Raw genomic sequence first — 20,534 nt, 5'->3', positions numbered from 1 at the left:
AGCTTAAAACTGAGAGGTTCTACAAAGATGTAGGAAAATGGGCCTTTCAAAACCGAGTCGTCGACACCTGAAATTCTCTACCCGAAGAAACCGTTCTGGCACCCTCCATCAGCTCTTTCAAGAACTCGTTTGACAAGATATACGAGAGTCGTATCTACGACTTCAGTAACTTTAGAAGATTTATCTAAATTTTTGTATTGTCCTTTTTTCTGTTTTGCAAGAGACTCTGGCCTGCGTTAATTTATTATATTATTATTATTAATATTATTATAAATAACAGTTTTTTGTTGTTGTTTTTTTCACACTCTAATAAAAGAATTTGTTTGTGTATTTATTTGTGTATTATTATCGTTTATTTATGTAATATGGTCTCTAATTTTTCAAGGGAAAAATCTGAAAACAAAATTTGGGGGAAATTACGTCAAACACAAATATTTTAAGGATTCGGAATATTTTTTTTGTTGCTAAGAAAAGGATAAAAATTAATTTGTGACGGTAGAAGAAATTTTGTTTGAAAATGGCCTGGAACGACAGGTCGAAAGTTCAACTTATCTTTCAGTTAGCAAATTTACCTGTGATTTGAAATGTTTGCTAGTGTTTTACCATAAGAAACTATGAAACAGTTCCTGGTAACGCAAGGGACTGTACGTAAGGGACTACATGTTCACATAGTAACCAAAACTCTGAAAAAAGAGATTTTGACAACAATGAATACATAAAAAAGAATTTTCTTTTTACACATGTATTAGATTTGCGAAATTTAAAGTTATGTATAAGACATAACAAGCCTCAGGAAATTTGCGCAGTTTAAGAAAATACACACAATCTTGACATAAATTAATTTTAGAAACAGACATTTTCTATTAAAACTATTCCAAACAAACCGACTAATGCCATTTCCTATTTTTATTGGATTTTTAAAACTAAAGTTTTACCGAAAAATCAAAACCCATTTAAAAAGCAATATGTTGTTTTAGAAGTAAAAAAGCCCTTACGTATCCTGAAAAAGATAAAAGACTAATTAACAAGGCTGGCAATAGTCTTTCACCGGCCATTATATTGCTACTTTAGTATATATTTTTGAAGTAAAATCAGATCGTTAGTGAAAAATCACCAATTTAAGTGAATTCAAATCATATAACAGCATCCTTAATTACTTTATTTGTCTACTGTTAAAACGTATTAAAACCTCTTACGTTTGTCGTCTAAAAAAAAACAATAAAGTGTTTTGTGTTTTCAGTAAAGCGCTAGATTTTAAATTTCTTCAAATAGAGGAAAATATTATGAGTCGGTTTGCTTGAGGAAGCCTTATAGATATGCTGTATGAACTGTGAAACAATAATTTGTGTTCCTTTTAAGTTTCAACTTCGCTCTTTACTTTTCACAAAACTTTTCAAAAAGACTAATTTTTCATTAGGTTCCTTTTATAAAATTCCTTTTTTTTTAATATACTCAATAAACCTGACAAAAAAGTTTTTTGTAAGACTTAGATAGTGATGCAAAAAAGTCAAATGTAGTTTTTTAATATACTAATATAGGTATTAAATACAGGTTTTAAGTCATCCCTCTCTGAAACCTGCTACAAATTTATGCAACTTTGTATATACATAAGAACATGAGTGCCAATTGGGAGGGGGGCATCTCTTTCTTACGATCATGCGCTAAAACCTATCTGGTGAATGTGCTCCTCAGTAGTTTAACACCTCATCTCTCTGCAATACTATCAGTATCATAAGTTTTTCTATTTTTTTAGTGGTTTATTTAATCCTGCCGATTAGATTTAAATAAAAGATGACTTCAAGACAATTTATGATATGATAAGACCATTATTTGCAATAAAACCAATAGCTCAGAATCAAAATTCATCATTCGATCCTTAAGCTTAAGTTGACTTATCCATATTTTGGATTAATTTGTACGTGCCTTTTCATATTTAGCTGAAATATTTAATGAAGGTAACTTTTATAAGACGAAATGCTATAGCTCGTGATCTATACTAAATATATAGGCGTTTTGACGTTACAAATATATAGGCGTTATGACGTTAAATATATAGACGTTATAGGCATTTTGGATAGCGGGGGAGGAGTGTGCATACCTACTCCTAAAGTATGAAGAATTATGCGTCAATATTGTTTTTTATAGAACATATTTTAACCTTTTCTTATTTAGGATCAGAAACACGAACCATAGGGCTAGAAAAGAGGCTTGCTAGGAAATAGTTCCTCCAAAGCAGAACCCTTGGTTGACCTCAGTCCCTGATTATACTGTAGAATAGAAGGAGAACTTAAAACAAATGGCGCTCCTCATATCTTCATGATTTTACAAGAGAGCAGAGTTTATATTTATTATTGAATAAAAAAAAAATAAGTTTTTTTTAACTGAAAGTAAAAAGCGACATTAAAACTTAAAAAGAACAGAAATTATTCCGTATATGAAAGGGGTTGTCCCGTCCTCAACGCCCTGCTCTTTACGCTAAATTTTATTGTTTAAAAAAATAGAGTTGTGAGAAAGTCAAACTTTAGTGTAAAGAGCGAGGAGCTGAGGAGGGGACAGCCCCTTTCATATACAAAATAATTTCTGTTCGTTTTAAGTTTTAATGTCGCTCCTTACTTTCAGTTAAAAAAAACTTGTTTTTTTTATTTAAATATACGTAACTTACGAATTAACTTATGTAACGAACTTCTATATTCATATGTTTTTAATACATATATTAGGAGGTTTGCCCCCTAGTTAATACCTTGCTCTTTAAGCGAAATTTCGAATTTTTTTCCAAGTCTTTAAAAATAACCACTTAATCACAAAGGCCGGTAATTAGAATAAATAGCTCTTATGTAAGTACTAAAAAATCTTTGGCTTAAAGAGCGAGGTATTGACTAGGGGGTGAACCCAATCATATATGTAATATTTTCTGTTCGTTTAAAGTTTTGTTGTGCCTGTTTTGTTTTGTTTTTTTATATTTAATTTCTGATCTTTTTCTTAAATAATGCTGGGAAGTCCGGCGTCCCCTTCATAGCAATGTCCCTTCCCCCATGAAAACTTCTCTCATGGAAATATCCCTCCATACAACCCCCGACCCATCCACCCCCCACTACCAGGAAAAATCTCCCCTGAAAACGTCTGTATACTTCCCAATAACCAATACTACATGTTAACATTGGGTAAAGTTCATAACTTTCAGCCCTCCCCCCGGGAACTTCGAAGGATTAAGTCCCCCTAAAAGAAATACTTATAATATTTTTGAATATGCTGAACAAAATGGCTATCTCAAGATTTTGATCAGGGGACTTTGGGAAAAAAATGAGCGTGGGAGGGGGCCTAGTTGCCCTCCATTTTTTTGGGTCACTTAAAAAGGGCACTAGAAATTTAATTTAAATTCCAATGAGCCCTCCTAAGATATTCTAGGACCACTGGGTCAATACGATTACCCCTGGAAAAAAAAAACAAAAAAAAAAACAACAAAACAAACAAACAAATAAAGACGCATCCTTGATCATTCTTCTGGCAAAAAATGCAAAATTCCACGTTTTTGTAGATGGGAGCTTAAAACCTCTACAGAAGGGTTCTCTGATACGCTGAATATGATGGTGTGATTTTCATTAAGGTTCTATAACTTTTAGGGGGTTTTCCCCCCTTTTTTCGAAAATCAGCCAAATTTTTTCAGGCGCTAAACTTTTGATGGGTAGGATTAAACTTGATGAAACTTATATATTTGAAATCAGCATTAACATCTGATTCTTTTGATGTATCTATTTGTATCAAAATACCGTTTTCTAGAGTTTCGGTTACCATTGAGCCGGGTCGCTCCTTACTTACAGTTCGTTACCAGTTCGAACTGTTTACAGTTCAAACTGTTTGATTCATTAAAAACCATTTTGCATTGCTTCAAATATTACCAACTGATATTTCTGAAACTATGTCAGTATGTCGTCGAAACGATTTGATTTAAAGAGAGAAAGTATAGAGAAAGCTCTTGATCGCTTTTCTTTTGAAGTTGCTTTTGCAATTCAATTTCTTTTATTTTTTTTTTGACATGATTATTTATTTACTAAAACTAGTAACATTTATAATGGTTTTCAAAGTAATAAAATTAATTTTTGCATCAATATTATCCCCATATTCAATATAATATTCTTCAGCCACTTCAATGTCCCCCAGCTCTCCCATCTGCCACTTCAACCTCCATCTTTATGAAAGTTAGCTTTTTGTAATTTTATGGTACATTTACTTGGTAATTTTAAATAAAGTTATTTAAGGTTCAGTTAGCTTGATAATTTTATGGTACATTTTGTGACTTAAGAATTCTTCATATTTAAAATTTATATTGGAAGGATGAAGCGTAAGCTCGTAATATTATTCTTGGTGGGTCAGTTGCTTGCTCTAAAAATACAATTACTCAAATTTCAAACTGAAATTCGGAATTATTAATCCTAAGGATAAAATAGCTTATAGTTTACTTTTATTTTTTATACAAATTTCACTCCTACCCTGAACGGACCCTCAGGGATGTAATGGTATTGTGGAGGTAGAATTACTCAATGAGACTGCTATCTTCAGAATTTAATATTTTCAGACAAGTTCTACTGATGGTTTCGATCCGTTTTCTCCAATATTGTTGGTTCTCAGGATATTAAGACGTCGCTATTTATTCCTTTTGTTATAGTTTATAATTTATATTTATTATAGTTTGTGGCTTTTATTATTTATAGATATTATTTCTTATATATTATTATTATTTTACATTTTATTTCCTCTTATATTTCATATAATTTTTTTCTGTCATACTTTTACAGCTTTTTCTTCACCCGTAAAAATATTCAGAAAATAAGCTTTTATTATCAAATATATTTTCGTCAAATCATGTAGCAGTCGTGAAGAATCCGTAGTCGTAATTATCATCAGGATAATAGTCGCAAGTAGTAGTTGCAGTAGCCGAAGTTGTAACAATAGCTATAGTCTTAGTAGCTGTAAGTATCGGGGCCAACAGAAGGTAGAAGGTAGGTAAATCTTGGAGGCTCAGTGGAATGTTTTTACAATACGAGAAATTACTTGACAAGTTAAATAGTTTTGAAAATAGGAGAGGGTCCAGTGAATAAGATTGTCCCTGACCCTAGTTTTGGCTCTCAGTAATTCTAAGTAGTGCGAGTGGTAGGTCCTGACGATTTCGGCAAAGTTCAAAGTAGCAGAACAAGTTGTTTTTGGATACTTATACTAATAGTAGGGCAAGTTGATTTCTATGAAGCTAGAGTTATTTTTTAGGGTGCTGGATGCTTTCTATAAAGATAGCTTTGCTTATATCTCACATTGTAATTTTAACAATTAATTTCATCAACATTTGATAACAAATATTTAAAAATTAAAGACAACACTCTAATAAGCGATCCCTGAATAATTCTGAGTCAAGTGAGCTGCAAAATGTCTGTATGTAAGAACTTGGGTAGTGAAATCAGGCACCAGATTCTCCCTAAGGGCCATGCAATTACTCCAAAAAAGTGTAAAGCGTCGACTTTTTTTTTATCAGAATTAATTTATTAACACCAATTTTCAGTGGTCTATTTGCATGATTTGCTACCCTTGTACTTGAGACTGGAAACTTTATTTCGGCCCTGGAAGTCGTGGTAAGAGTAGCTGCAGTTGACGTAATCGGGGTAGAAATATTCTTTGTTGGAGCAGTATTAGTAGGGCTAGAACCCTTCTCAGAAATGAAAATTTTATTTTTAGGATTTTATTTCTTCGAAAATAAAACTTCGAATTACCTTCATATATACTAATAATAATAATAATAATGATTTATTTACCCACCATCTACAAAAGATTATAGTGGAGCAAGGAAAAATAAAAGAAAAAAACTAAACACACCAATAAAAAAGAAACAATTAAAATATTATTGGAGAAAAATATCCTCTTTTCAGTATCACTTTTATCACAGACTTTTCACGGATTCTCGACCATTCTTTGACTGGATTCATAATTCCAAATTTTCCAAGGCGGGTATTTCGGTGCCGCTTAGGAATAAACAACAGAAACGTTACGCATCTAAAAATAGCACTTATTAGTTTTATCTATGTCACTCTCGACAAGTAGATGAGCCGTACCGGCGAGGTAAATAACAAGAGGTTGGCCCCCGATTTGGAACAACAATCTCGTAAGCACGTTTAATGGCGGTGGTTGTGTGCTTCACAATGGATTTCCTGATTTTGTGGAGCGATTGAGAAATCATTAACCCGAGGTATTTCAATTCTGACACAGCAGGGACTGAATGATTTACAAGGGAAACACTATTGCTCTTAGCCGTGTTGAAAGCTAGAAACTCGCACCTTTCAATGTTAATAAAAAAGTCCGATTGACTGAAATTTGTTTTGCAGTCTATTTAAATTATTTTGCAAGTCTGGTTTCGATCTGCTTAGAAGAAGAACATCATCGATGTAAGCTGTATAAGATAAGTCGGTACCGCGAAGTAGAAGAGATGAAGAGATATGGTTCACAATCTGAGGAACTGCATGTTTAAAATTTTTCAGTAATTAAGCATTATGCACCATTTCCTAGATGATCCAGGAATCATTGCGAGGTGAATGAGCCATAAAATGCCTTCCACAATACCACGATAGGAAAATGCTAGGAGGTGCCAACTTTCTGGATGCTTAGTGGAGAACAGGTCTTTACTTAGACGTCGACGGGATCTGCATTTTCTCATTTCCAAAATATTTTATCATTCATTTTATCTCATATCTGTTATTTAATGAAATTTATGCGTAGTGAACGACTCTACCCGATATATTTGGTTCAAAGTTAATGTCCCCAGAGGTGGACAACCGACTTTAGAGGGGGAGAGGGGTCGAAACTTTTGGGTCAAACTTACATTCTCCATTTTTCTTCAAGCATCAGGAGTGAAAATAACAAATACACACAAGCTTTATCTGTGATGTTAATCAGGCTTCCCAAAGATTTCTCTTTTCTGTGATGTCAGTAAATTCTTAACAATCAATTCAGTCATGCAAAAAATTTTCAGTGTTATTTTTTTTTCCTTTGAATTCATTTCTTTCATACCTTTTGGAAAAAATTTGGATTAATAAAGATTTCAACTGAAGCTATTTGTTTATTTTTCAGTAAAAAGCAAATGAAAAAATGAAAAATAAAAAAAAAAACAAATAAAAAGCAATCTAGCCTTTGAGAGAGTTTGAGAGACGGTGAAACACTGCTTATATGTGGTTATTTCTATCCTTTTTAAATTTTATTTCATTATTTACAGCAAGAATCTATTTATTTAGAACAAATGAAGTTTTAAATTTACTCTTTACTTTCCAAGGATTTTTTTTTCTTTTTATACCATAAATTACAGTTCGTGGTAACGAACTGTAAGGAAGGAGTGACTCAGCCCAATAGTAAACGAAACTCTAAAAAGCAGAATTTTGATAACAATATACGTCAAAAGAATTTGATTTTTAAACTGGTTCCATATATATATATATATATATATATATATATATATATATATATATATATATATATATATATATATATATATATATATATATATATATATATATATATATATATATATATATATATGTATGTTATTCATTAACTTCAATGGTACCCAACGTCGTCCAATCAAAATTTTGAGATAGCCATTTTGTTCAGTGTATTTGAAAGTTCCACTAACTATGCCTTTTGGGCTGAAATTACCCCCTACAGCCCCCAAAGGAACGGCTGCAAGTTATGAAATTTGCCCATTGCTTACACACAGTATTTGTTATAAGGAAGCATTCAGACATTTTTCAGAGGTTAGGGGGATTTCCTGGGGATGGATTTTCTACCGGAAGAATTTCCAATTGGGATTAAAGATCCCCGGGATGAGCCTTCTATTGGAAATTTACACGAGGGAATCACACAGGGAGAAATTCTCCATGGGAAAAGTTTCCGCGGGACAAACTTCCCATGGAGGGGGGGAGGATTCCCGGGAATAATTTTTCACACAGGGGGGTGATTCCACCAAGACCTGAAAAAAATAGTATATAAAAAACATGTCTTTTCTCAAATGAAAGTACGCTAGGGAGTATTTTTCAGGCTGAATCGTCTGAAAGCGATTTTCTTGGGGATATTGGTAGCGAGGATGGAATTGTCCGGGGGTATTTCCTGGGGGGAAAGATTTTACATCAAAGGACCTTTCTATGAAAGAATTTTTGGTAGGGGAGATCTTCTATGGAGGGTGAAGTAGATTTAATGGGACTGTTTGAAAAACGATCAGAAATTAAGTAATTTTTTTCTTTTGAATGCAACGAGCAACATCATAACTTAAAAGAAACAGAAATTATTCCGTATATTAGAAGGGGCTATTCATATTGAGCTTCGACATTTTGTCCCAACTCTTTAAGAATAATTCCTGAAACACAAGGGCCGTTTAATTAGAATCAGAGCCTTTTTTAGAAGCGCTAAAAAAACATTTGCATGAAGAGCGGGTTATTGAGGAGGAGGCAGCACCCCTAATATACTTAGTAATTTCTCTTTGCTTTGAGTTTTAATGCTGCTCGTTGATTTCAATAGAAAAAGCTTGTTTTTTATTTAATAGCCTACAAGCAACCATCTATTGGTCTTTGATCCATTTCGTCTTACAAAGGCTAGCAGATTGAATTTGGAACAGTGGTTTGGTCCAAAGCGTCAGTAGATATTGTTTTGGATTTGAGAGGAAGTGCAATTAATTTTATCTAGTGTAATGGACTTTCAGTTCAATTCAATTCAATGGGTTTATTTACAAAGACAAAAAGTAAATCGCACATAATACAAAATACTCAGTCCATTTCTAGACGCCGAGAACCACAATCAATATCATTTCAACATAATACGCAGAGTGGTCACCGCTCTTAATCCGAGACACAATATTACCTCTCATTAATAAAAAAAAACAACAAATAACCATTGCTTTCCTGCTCCTTTCCCCATGCGAAGCCCCCCCCCCCATCATAAAAAAATCATACTTTAGTTATTTATACCTTAATCTTAAACTTTTTATTTATCATACTTTACATTATTTATCACACTCTACTTTAACTTTTCTTTTGTAATGCCAATAAATGATTTTTTACTCTTTTTTTAAATGACGTAAAGGAGCTCCTACCTCTCAGCTCTTCCGGGATAGGATTCCATATCTTTGCGCATGTTATTTTAGGAGCAAAATCTGATCGTACAGTCGGGGTGAAGGTATGTGCAGGTTTGATGACGATCGAGTAGGCAAATTATGATGGTCCAAGATAGGCCGGAATAATGTTTTAAATGAAAATGGCAGCTCACCAGCTAGAAACTTAAACACAAAGGTCAAGCATGACAATTGATGCAGCGACTCTAATAACAAGTACTCTTCATTTTTTCCAATGAATATGAGACATTGTCTATGAATAGAATTCAGTTTTTGCAGATGAGATTTGAAAGTTGACTACCAGATCATTGCACAATACTGTAAATGGGACTTTATGAGGGCGTTCTACAAAAGGACAGGTGTTTTCTGAGGCAAGCTGTGCTTCAGTTTTCTTTTTATTATTCCAAGATTCTGGGATAGCTTCAGCTCTTCTGCTTGGATGTGACACAAGAACGACAGGTTCTCATCAATGAGGATCCCCAGGTATTTCGTGAAGCACTTTCCTGGCCGACTAATCACACCCCTGGAAGTTTGAATACTGCATATCTCTGGATGGACAACTCCGACCGGAAAACAAATAAAACGCAAGATTTATCAGCGTTAATGACTAGTCGGTTAGCATCCATCCAGAGATATGTCTCCTCCAGAACATCCCTCAGCTCATACATGAGCATTGTCTTATCCTTTTCACAATAGCTGAGCGTCGAATCATCAGCAAAGACCACGAGCTCATCGTCATCATCTTTGGACTGAAAATAATCTCCGTCATGGCATAGGTTACAGCTGCGAATATTAGTGTGTGCGGGGCTCAGCACTTGACTTAGATCGTTAACGTGGATCAGGAATAGTAGCGGGCCTAATATTGAGCCCTGGGGGACACCACAGTTGACGAGTACATCGTTCCTTGGATTTTCTATCATATAAATCCTGCGGTCCCTAAGATAAGATCTGAACCAATCCAGAGCTTCGCCTCGTATTCCTACGTATTCCAGTTTACCGAGGAGAATTGAATGGTAAATACTATCAAATACTTTTCTGATATCAAGCAGAACCGCTGCAGGTAGTAGGCTAGAGTCCAGGGCTTTGTTTATCCATAAACTTAAAGCTGTTAGTGCATCATGGGTGGAGTCCCCTGGTCTAAACCCAAACTTGCGATTATTAAGAAGCCCTTTCTTCTCCAGAAACAGGAGTAGATGCTGCTGCATAAATTTTTCAAAATTTTTTGAAAATACTGAAAGAATAGAAATAGGTCTGTAATTAACCGGGTCAAGACGAAAACGTCCTTTGTGCAGCACAACTATCATAGCTTTCTTTCGTAAATTAAATAAAAAAAACAAATTTTTTTAACTGAAAGTAAAGAACGACGTTAAAACTTAAAACGAACATAAATTATTCCGTATATGAAATGGGCTGTCCCCTCCTCAACACCTCGTTCTTTACGCTAAAGTATTTTTATTGTTTAAAGAAAAAGAGTTGTGAGAAAGTCAAACTTTAGCATAAAGAGCGAGGCGTTGAGGAGGGGGCAGCCCCTTTCATATAAGGAATAGTTTCTGTTCGATTTAAGTTTCAATGTCGCTCCATACTTTCAGTTAAAAAAACCTGTTTTTTTATTTAATTTTTGAACGTTTTTGAATTAGTGGCGGTTTTGATTTTGGCTCACCGTACATGAATAATTAAAAAAAATTTGTATATTAATTTTACTTTTATTTGGTTAAATGGCTTTCTCGAAACTTGTTTAATTTTATTTACGAACGTTTTTATTAGTAATAAATATACGTAACTGACCAATTAACTTACGTAACGAACTTCTATATTCATATATTTTTAATATGTATATTAGGAGGTTAGCCCCCTATTCAATACCTTGCTCTTTAAGCTAAAGTTTAAATTTTGTTCCAATTCTTTAAAAATGACCCCTTAATCACGAAGGCCCTTATTTAGAATAAATAGCTCTTATGAAAGTACTAAAAAATCTTTGGCTTAAAGAGCGAGGTATTGACTAGGGGGTGAGCCTGAAAACGTCTGTATACTTCCTAATAACCAATACTATATGTTAACATTGGGTAAAGTTCATAACTTTCAACCTCCCCCCCCCAGGGACTTCGGGGGACTAAGTCATCCTAAAGGAAATAGTTATCATATTTTCAACCATGCTGAACAAAATGGCTATCCTCCATTTTTTTGTCACTTAAAAAGGGCACTATAACTTTTAATTTCCGTTCCAATGAGTCCTCTCAAGATATTCCTCAAGATGAGTCCTCTCAAGATAGGACCACTGGGTCGATACGATCACCCCTGGAAAAAAAAAAAAAAAAATATAAATAAACACGCATCCGTGATCTTTCTTCTGGCAAAAAATGCAAAATTCCACATTTTTGTAGATAGGAGCTTGAAACCTCTACAGAAGGGTTCTCTGATACGCTGAATATGATGGTGTGATTTTCATTAAGGTTCTATAACTTTTAAGGGGTCTTTCCCCCTCTTTTCGAAAATCAGCAAGATTTTCTCAGTCGCGTAACTTTTGATGGGTAGGACTAAACTTGATGAAAATTATATATTTGAATTCAGCATTGAAATCTGATTCTTTTGGTGCAGCTATTGACATCAAAAACCCGTTTTCTAGAGTTTCGGTTATCATTGAGCCAAGTCGCTCCTTACTTACAGTGTGTTACCACGAACTGTTTGAAAGTTTTTTATTGTTTAAAAAAAATAAGAGTTGTGAGAAAGTCAAAGTTTAGCGTAAAGAGCGAGGCGTTGAGAAGAGGACAGCTCCTTTCATATACGGAATAATTTCTGTTCGTTTTAAGTTTTAACGTCGTTCCTTACTTTCTGTTAAAAAAAAAAATTGTTGTCTTTTATTTAATTTTTAAACATTTTTGAATTAATGCAGGTTTTGATTTTGGCTCACCATACATGAATAATTAAAAAAAATGTGCATATTAATTTTACGTTTATTTGGTTAAATGGCTTTCTTGAAACTTGTTTAGTTTTATTGACGAACGTTTTTATTAGTAATAAACATACGTAACTTACGAATTAACTTACGTAACGAACTTCTATATTCATACATTTTTAATACGTATATTAGGGGGCTCGCCCCCTAGTCAATACCTCGCTCTTTAAGCTAAAGTTTGAATTTTGTTCCAATTCTTTAAAAACGACCCCTTAATCACAAAGGCCGTTATTTATAATAAAAAGCTCTAATGAAAGTACTAAAAAATCTTTGGCTTAAAGAGCGAGGTACTGACTAGGGGGTGAACCCATTCATACCCGTAATATTTTCTGTTCGTTTTAAATTTTGATGTTGCTCCTTATTTTCTGTTGGAAAACTTGTTCTTTTTATATTTAATTTCTGATTTTTTTTTTTAAATAATACTGGGAAATCCGGCGCCTCCTTCATAGCAATGTCCCTTCCCCCATGAAAACTTCCTCCGTGGAAAGATCTTCCCACATAACCCCCGACCCATCCACCCCTCTACTATCAGAAAAAATCCCCCCTGAAAACGTCTGTATACTTCCTAATAACCAATACTATATGTGAACATTGGGTAAAGTTCATAACTTTCAGCCCTCCCCCCGGGGACTTTGGGGGATAAAGTCATCCTAAAGGACATAGTTATCATACTTTCAACCATGCTGAACAAAATGGCCATCTCAAAATTTTGATCAGGTGACTTTGGGAAAAAAATGAGCGTGGGAGGGGGCCTAGTTGCCCTCCATTTTTTTGGTCACTTAAAAAGGACACTAGAGCTTTTAATTTCCGTTCCAATGAGTCCTCCCACAATATTCTAGAACCACTGGGTCGATACGATCACCTCTGGAAAAAAACAAAAAAAAAACAAATAAACAAATAAACAGGCATCCGTGATCTTTCTTCTGGCAGAAAATGCATAATTCCAAATTTTTGCAGACAGGAGCTTGAAACCTCGATAGTAGGATTCTCTGATTCGCTGAATATGATGGTTTGATTTTCATTAAGGTTCTAGAACTTTTAAAGGGTCTTTCCCCCTTTTTTCGAAAATCAGCCAAATTTTCTCAGGCGCGTAACTTTTGATGGGTAGGATTAAACTTGATGAATGTTATATATTTGAATTTAGCGTTGAAATCTGATTCTTTTGATGTATCTATTGGAATCAAAAACCCGTTTTCTAGAGTTTCAGTTACCATTGAGCCGGGTCGCTCCTTACTTACAGTTCGTTACCACGAACTGTTTGATCTGGGAAAGTACCCTTTTGCAACGACAAATTTATTAAATAAGTAACGGGCTCAATGACAGACGGTTCAACTGCATTTAAAACCTTTGTGTTTACTCGTTCGAACCCAGAAGCCGAATTGCCTCGCAGATTGTGTATGATTAACAGGATTGCAGATGGAGAGACACGTAGGATTGCCATTGACTTGAAGCATGCCGGACAAAGGTAATCTTTAAAACTCTTGCTGGGCTTTCCAACAGAATCTGCTGTTTTTTGCCAACCTCTGCAAAAAATGTTCCAATGCATTTGAAACGTTTTCTGGTCCCGTTACAGTTTCCCCATTAACAGATAAATGCGATAGAAGCTCAGGGGGAGGGCAGCAGGTGCACAGTACGGAATTTATAAAATTCCATATTTTCCGAGAGTTCTTTCCACTTTCATCAATTTTCTCATTAAAATAATCTATCTTGACTTTTCGTAGAACTGATCAAAGACATTTATTATGATTATCATACTTCTCAAGCGTCGCTATGCATATGTCATTTATGTGATCAGTCCATAGTTTATTCTTCTTTTTACTAAACTGGAGCAGTCCATGACTAATCCAAGGGCTGATAGGTTGATTTTTCCGTCCAGTGATTTTTGTACGCTTTTCGCAGCAACAGGCCATATATGTACCCATAAAAATACTATGGAATTTCTCGAATCCTCTATTAACACCATGTGGGCTCATAACACTTTCTCAAGAAGTATTCTCTATATTTTGTATAAGGGTTTCCAAGTTCTTATCATTCAATTTCCAAGTTGTAAACCCCTGCTTAATCAAACCATTAGACTTAATATATTGATGCTGTATGTTGAAAATCGTAAGCACAGGGAAAGTGATCAGAAGTATCAGATAGCAGAACTGGGGCCGATATTGGGTGCAGCGTCGAAAAAATGTTGTCAATCAATGAGTGTGAAGGCGCAGTTACTCGGGTGGGTATCGTCATTGAGGGGTACATGTTCGAGGCCGACATTGTACTAAGCAGATCTACCGAACCGGAGGACAGAGGAAGAGTTAGAATAATGTTGAAGTCTCCTATTAAGATAGCTTCGTTCCCTTGTTTTTCCAGAATACCAGCTATTTGGCTTAAATTTCCCAGGAATACAGAGACGGATCCTGCCGGTGAACGGTATGCTTCTCCAACTGTTATTTTCTTCTGTGAAGATAAGGATATTACAAGAAAAAGTGATTCATATGCGCCTTCGACGTTCCGGGTTAATTCTTTACTAATACACACTGGGTAGTCTTGTCGTGTGTAAATAGCTAAGCCTCCCCTACTCATAGTCGATCTGTCCAAAAAATGGGAAGTGTATTCAGGTATTTCAAAAAGGGTATCTGTTTGTCCTGTTAGAAAAGTTTCGCAAAGGCCGATTACATCTGGCATGTAACTGTTGGCAGAAAATTATTAGATCATAAAACGAAGAGCACGACCCTTGACAGTTCAGTTGTAAAACGGTAAGCTGAGACTCAGAGCGTCCTCTACTTAAATTACATACTTCTTTATATCGGCTTTTAGGAAATGTAATCTTATCAAATAACGGAGAATTTGATTCATTATTAATTTCAAAATCAAGAATTTTTTCCAAATCGAAGAAAAATTTCTTCTAGCTCTGTTAATCTGGCATTACTTTGGCTAGTTGGTGACTAAACGTCCCCCGGGGGGGGGTTAGAATAGAAATTCATTACTTACCAGCATACTGAGGAGAGGCAATGGCTGTACCTTTGAGAAGAGCCGTAGACCACTTTGAAGTTTGCGCAAAACTTCAATTAAACTTCGATATTTCGGTAAAAGTTTGTAAAAAAAAAAATTGGCACAAATGCCGCGGAATTCATCAAATCATGGCAAACTGTGCTATGATTTAAGGGCGTCAAATTTTCACCAGTTATATAAACACATTGATGTGAAGGATACCCCGATGCTTTGGATTAACCTTTCCGAAGGTGATGTGTAGCCACCTAGTGTAGTTTTTAGTGCCAATATTAGTAGAGATGCTTCAGGAGGTCGTGACAGGGCTCTATATATGGGCATAGAACCACGTGGTTTATTGTTTTCTCACTGAGAATGGAAAAACAGTATTTTTCTCACTTGAAAAAACAGGAATTTTCTCACTTTTATGGATGTTTTTATGAATGGTTATGTGTGTTGGTCAATTTATTTGATGTTTTTCATGGATGTCAACAGTAATTCATGTCTGTTTTATGGTTTTTGTCAGTGAGAATTTAAAAACAGGAACTTTCTCACTTTTATGGATGTTTTTATGGTTTTTGTCAGTGAGAATGAAAAAACAGGAACTTTCTCACTTTTACGTCTGTTTTATGGTTTTTGTCAGTGAGAATTTGAAAAACAGGAACTTTCTCACTTTTATGGATGTTTTTATGGTTTTTGTCAGTGTGAATGAAAAAACAGGAACTTTCACACATTGATGTCTGTTTTATAGTTTTTGTCAGTGAGAATGGAAAAACAGGAACTTTCTCACTTTAATGGATGTCAACAGCAATTTATGTCTGTTTAATGGTTTTTGTCAGTGAGAATGAAAAAACAGGAACTTTCTCAATTTCATGGATGTCAACAGCAATTTATGTATGTTTTATGGTTTTTGTCAGTGAGAATGGAAAAACAGTATTTTTCTCACTTTGCTGTCAGTCATTAATCAAATTGTTTCCGGGCAAAGTTTAATAATGTCTGACAGGTACTGCTCCAGGAATAGACCCAAGTCATTAATGTCTTTGCCTCGGAAACAATTCTACTGGTCGAACTCCAAAAGATATTAATAACCAAACGCCATGGAAACAATTCTCCAAGAAACATCTTAGCGATGAATAGATTTAGCGCGGGAATCAGGTTTCTTAGTAATTTGAAATGTGACAGCGCAAAGATGCCAAAACACAACAGGAACACGCTGAAATTACGTTTAGGGGTTATTTGGGCGAAACAATTTTTAGACATTTTATGGAATTATTTCGGCGAAACAGTTAGAGACATTTTAAAAGATGATTTTAAAAGATGATTTTAGAAGAGGATTTGAGGGTGAAACTCTGTGGTCGTTATAATCGACAAGTTGTATTTGAACAGTGTCGTGAGGTCCCCTACCCCAACCCCAAAGGGCGCCGATCCCCCCCCACCAACCCCCAAGGAAGCCCCCCGTCCGAATAGGTCCCCCAAGCTCCCAAAGGACCAACCCGCCCTCAAGGGCCCCCCCAGACCCTCAAAGGCCCTCCCCGGGCCCCGTCTTTCGTTGATTAGCGTTGTCTGAAACCTATGACTTGGGGTGTATGGGTTGCTATTTTTGACTTTTCTGAGTTGGATTTCTTAGTCTTTCATAGGTATGTGTTGTCTGAAACCTATGATTTGGGATGGATGGTTTGCTATTTTTGACTTTTTTCTGAGCGGGATTTCTTACCCTTTCATAGGTGTGTGTTGTCAGAAAATTATGATTTGGGATGTGTAGTTTCCTAGTTGGACTTTTCAGAGCTAGGATTCTTAGTCTCTCATAGGCGTTTGTTGTCTGAAACCTATAGTTTGGGATGAATAGTTTGCTATTTCAGGCTTTTATGAGCTAGGTTTTCTAGTATTTCGTTGGCGAATGTTGTCTGAAACTTTTGATTTGGGATATTTAAATAACTATTTCAGGCTTTTCTGAGCTCGATTTCTTTGACTTTTGTTGGTTTGTGTTGTCTCAAACCTATGGTTTGGGTTGGGTGGAGTGCTATTTAGGACTTTTTTGAGCTGGATTTTTTAGCCTTCCATAGGTGTGTGTTGTCTGAAACTTATGATTTGGAACGGTTAATTTGCTATTTCCAGCTTTTATTAGCTAGGTTTCTTAGCCTTTCGTTGGTGTGTGTTGTCAGAAAATTATGATTTGGGATGTGTAGTTTGCTATTTGGACTTTTCAGAGCTAGGATTCTTAGTCCCTCATAGGTGTTTGTTGTCTGAAACCTATAGTTTGGGATGAGTAGTTTGCTATTTTTGACTTTTCTGAGCTGGATTTCTTACCCTTTCATAGGTGTGTGTTGTCGGAAAATTATGATTTGGGATGTGTAGTTTGCTATTTGAAATTTTCAGAGCTAGGATTCTTAGTCTCTCATAGGCGTTTGTTGTCTAAAACCTATAGTTTGGAATGAATAGTTTTCTATTTCAGGCTTTTATGAGCTAGGTTTCCTAGTATATTGTAGGCGTGTGTTGTCTGAAACTTATGATTTGGGATATGTAAATTACTATTTCGGACTTTTCTGAGCTAGATTTCTTAGTCTTTCGTTGGTGTGTGTTGTCTGATACCTATGATTTGAGATGGGTGGATTGCTATTTATGACTTTTCCGAGCTGGATTTCTTAGCCATTCATAGGTGAGTGTTGTCTGAAACTTATGATTTGGGATGTGTAGTTTGCTATTTGGACTTTTCAGAGCTAGGATTCTTAGTCCCTCATAGGTGTTTGTTGTCTGAAACCAATAGTTTGGGATGAGTAGTTTGCTATTTCAGGCTTTTATGAGCTAGGTTTCTTAGCCTTTCGTAGGTGTGTGTTGACTGAAACTTATGATTTGGGATATTTAAATTACTATTTTAGGCTTTTCTAAGCTAGATTTCTTAGTCTTCCGTTGGTGCGTGTTGTTTTAAACCTAGGATTTAGGATGTGTGGATTGCTATTTATTGACTTTTCTGAGTTGAATTTCTTAGTCTTTCATAGGTATGTGTTGTCTGAAACCTATGAAGTGGGATGAGTGGTTTGCTATTTTTGACTTTTCTTAGCTGTATTTCTTACCCTTTCATAGGTTTGTGTTGTCATAAAATTATGATTTGGGATGTGTAGTTTGCAAGTTGGACTTTTCAGAGCTAGGATTCTTAGTCTCTCATAGGCGTTTGCTGTCTGAAACCTATAGTTTGGATTGAATAGTTTGCTATTTCAGGCTTTTATGAGCTAGGTTTCCTAGTATTTCGTAGGCGAATGTTGTCTGAAACTTATGATTTGGGATATGTAAATTACTATTTCGGGCTTTTCTGAGCTAGATTTCTTAGTCTTTCGTTGGTGTGTGTTGTCTGAAACCTATGATTTGGGGTGGGCGGATTGCTATTTTTGACTTTTCTGAGTTGGATTTCTTAGCCTTTCATAGGTGTGTGTTGTCCGAAACTTATGATTTGGGATGGTTAATTTGCTATTTCCGGCTTTTATTAGCTAGGTTTCTTAGCCTTTCATAGGTGTGTCTTGTCACAAAATAATGATTTGGGATGTGTAGTTTGTTTTTTGGACTTTTCAGAGCTAGGATTCTTAGTCCCTCATAGGTGTTTGTTGTCTGAAACCTATAGTTTGGGATGAGTAGTTTGCTATTTTAGGCTTTTCTGAGCTAATGTTTCCTAATATTTCATATGTGTGTGTTTTCTGAAACTTATGATTTGAGGTGGGTAATTCGCTATTTCCGACTTTTCATAACCAGATTTCTTAGTCTTTCGTAGGTGTTTGATGACTGAAACCTATGATTTGGGATGTGTGGGTTGCTATTTTTTGACTTTTCTCAGTTCTAGTTTGGTTTAGTTTTAGTTAAGAGTTTAGAGTTTTTAGCTTAGAGTTTTAGCTTAGAGTTTTTGTTAGAGTTCTAGTTTAGTTTAGTTTTAGTTAAGAGTTTATGGTTTTTAGCTTATAGTTTTAGCTTAGAGTTTTTGTTGAAGTTCTAGTTTAGTTTAGTTTTAATTAAGAGTTTAGAGTTTTAGCTTAGAGTCATAGCTTAGAGTTTTTGTTAAAGTTGAAGTTTAGTTTAGTAATAGTTAAGAATTTGGAGTTTTACCTTAGAGAATTAACTTAGAGTTTTAGTTTAGTTTAGTTTTAGTTAAGAGTTTAGAGTTTTTTAGCTTAGAGTCTTAGATTAGAGTTTATGTTAGAGTTATAGTTTAGTTTAGTTTTGATTAAGAGTTTAGAGTTTTTATCTTAGAGTCATAGCTTAGAGTTTTAGTTGAAGTTCTAGTTTAGTTTAGTTTTAGTTAAGAGCTTATAGTTTTAGCTTAGAGTCTTAGCTTAGAGTTTTTGTTAGAGTTTTAGTTTAGTTTAGTTTTAGTTAAGAGCTAAGAGTATAGAGTTTTTATCTTATAGTATTATATTATAGTTTATGTTAGAGTTATAGTTTAGTTTACTTATAGTTAAGAGTTTAGAGTTTTAGCTTAGAGTCTTAGCTTAAAGTTTTTGTTAGAGTTCTAGTTTAGTTTAGTTATAGTTAAGAGTTTGGTGTTTTACCTTAGAGACTTAGCTAAGAGTTTTAGTTTAGTTTTAGTTTAGTTATAGTTAAGAGTTTGGTGTTTTACATTAGAAACTTAGCTTAGAGTTTTAGTTTAGTTCAGTTTTAGTTAAGAGTTTAGATTTTTAGCTTAGATTCGTATCTTAAAGTTTTTTTTAGAGTTCTAGTTTACTTCAGTTTTAGTTAATAGTTTAGAGTTCTTATCTTAGTGTATTAGTTTAGAGTTTTTGTTGAAGTTCTAGTTTAGTTTAGAGTTTTATCTTAGACTTATAATTTTAATTAGAGTTCTAGTTTACCTTAGTTTTACTTAAAAGTTTAGTGTTTCAGCTTAGAGTATTAGCATAGAGTTTATGTTAGAGTTATAGTTTATTTCAGTTTTAGTTAAGAATTTATAGTTTAACTTATAGTCTTAGCTTAGAGTTTTTGTTAGAGTTCTAGTTTAGTTATAGTTAAGAGTTTAAAGTTTTACCTTAGAGACTTAGCTTAGAGTTTTAGTTTAGTTTAGTTTTACTTAATAGTTTAGAGTCTTAAAGTTATATTTTGGTTAAGTTTTATTTAATAGTTTCAAGTTTTAGATGAGTCTTAGCTTAGAGTTTTGTTATAGTTCTAGTTTAGTTTGGTTTTAGTTAAGGGTTTAGAGTTTTACCTTAGACTCTTAGCTTAGAGTTCTAGTTAGAGTTATAGTTTATTTTACTTCTAGTTAAGAGTTTAGAGTTTTTAGCTTAGAGTCTTAGCTTAGAGTTTTAGTTAGAGTTCTAGTTTAGTTTAGTTTTAGTTAAGAGTTTAGGGTCTTTAGCTTATAGTCTTAGCATAGAGTTTTAGTTAAAGTTCTAGTTTAGTTTAGTTTAGTTAAGAATTAAGAGTTTTTAGCTTAGAGTTTTAGCTTACAGTTGTTGCTAGAGTTGAAGTTAAGTTTAGAAATAGCTAAGAGTTTAAAGTTTT

At 34.5% G+C, this 20,534-nt stretch overlaps 1 protein-coding gene across 1 annotated transcript in view; it reads left to right on the top strand.

Moving 5' to 3' along the window:
* The first annotated feature begins 1,886 nt into the window (after window positions 1-1,886).
* LOC148947108 (uncharacterized) overlaps window positions 1,887-20,534 on the top strand; it is a 37,184-nt gene continuing 18,536 nt past the window's right edge. Inside the window, exon 1 of the mRNA XM_089096872.1 lies at window positions 1,887-1,915. The gene's annotated coding sequence lies outside the window, so the exon portion shown is untranslated. The remainder of the gene's footprint in view (window positions 1,916-20,534) is intronic.

Source organism: Artemia sp. Qi Xiang Cuo, chromosome 11, assembly GCF_049724085.1.
Source record: "Artemia sp. Qi Xiang Cuo chromosome 11, ASM4972408v1, whole genome shotgun sequence".
Lineage (NCBI taxonomy): Eukaryota > Metazoa > Arthropoda > Branchiopoda > Anostraca > Artemiidae > Artemia > Artemia sp. Qi Xiang Cuo.
The sequence above is the reverse complement of the archived record's forward strand: the minus strand, read 5'-3'. Positions and strand labels throughout refer to the sequence as shown.